The sequence below is a fragment of the Gekko japonicus genome, unplaced genomic scaffold, assembly GCF_001447785.1.
Source record: "Gekko japonicus isolate JY-2015 unplaced genomic scaffold, Gekko_japonicus_V1.1 scaffold1457, whole genome shotgun sequence".
NCBI lineage: Eukaryota > Metazoa > Chordata > Lepidosauria > Squamata > Gekkonidae > Gekko > Gekko japonicus.
The window spans coordinates 433,751-434,871 of NW_015169820.1; positions in this window are offsets into that span (position 1 = coordinate 433,751).

The window sequence follows — 1,121 nt, forward strand, 5'->3', positions numbered from 1 at the left end:
CTGTGGTGGCCATTTCTTCTCCTGCTCCTCTGTTTCTTGAGTGTGGAGGATTGAAGCTGGGGCTGGGGCTGGGGATTTCCTCTCCACAGGATGTCAAATGGCATGGCTAAAAGGTAGAACCAACCATATACATCTTTCTCAACCAGTTCTCAACAGTCTGAAATGGGGCACACCCATTGAGTAAGAAAAACCCACAGGGCTTGCCCCTTCGATATGGTTACTCGCTTAAGCACATTTCTTGGCAGTGAGGCACTGAGCTGTGGGGAAGCAGAGTGCATATACATCTACAGGGGCTTGAGAGGCTATTGTTTTTTGCTCCCTGAGGGGTAGCCATATTAGTTTGTTGCCGTAAAGGCAAAGTCAGGAGTCTTGCAGCATTTTAGAAGGTGAACAGATTGATGGTAGCTTCTGCTTCCATGGATCACATCTGAAGCATGTGTTAAAATGCTTCGTTTTTTAAAAAATAAATAAATAAAATAAAATACTCACTTCCAACAACCTTCCAAAGTGGTTTTAGTTTACTTTTCAGACAGTTGCTTTGTTCTGAAAGAAGCCTAAACAGACTCTAGCAAAGGTGAATGATTAGTTCTCTTCTGATGAAATAAATAATCTACTTTCTGCTGGCTTCCGGTCTGGCTCCCGCGAAAGGCGGACGCATCCTTGGGTCGCTCCCGAGGGGCGTCTCGCCCGCCCGCGGTGGAGGAGGGAATCCGCGCGAGCGGAGACCCGAACGAGCCCCTCAGGATGTGAGGAGCTCGGATCCGGGGCGCTTTAGGGCGCTCGAGGGGGGAGTCTCGCTCTCAGCCGAGAGGTTGGAGACGAGGCGCCCGCCATGCCCTGCCCCTTTGGACCTTGCTGCGTGAGCGATCCCGTTTTACGGGGTTTAGCGGAGCCACCAGACGTCACCGAGTGATAAAGCGATCATCCGAAAAAGTTGAAAAAGAAAAGATCGGCCTAACTGTGAGTTGTCAAAATGCAAAGAAAAAGATCTAAAACCGCTGCCCCCCCACCCAGCGAAAAAGGCGAGGAGGTTAACCCTCTAACTGCATAAGCGAAAAAGAAAAGGAGGGGGGGAATGGACTGAGCGAACAGTGATGTTTTCCCTTGATGTATTTGAAATA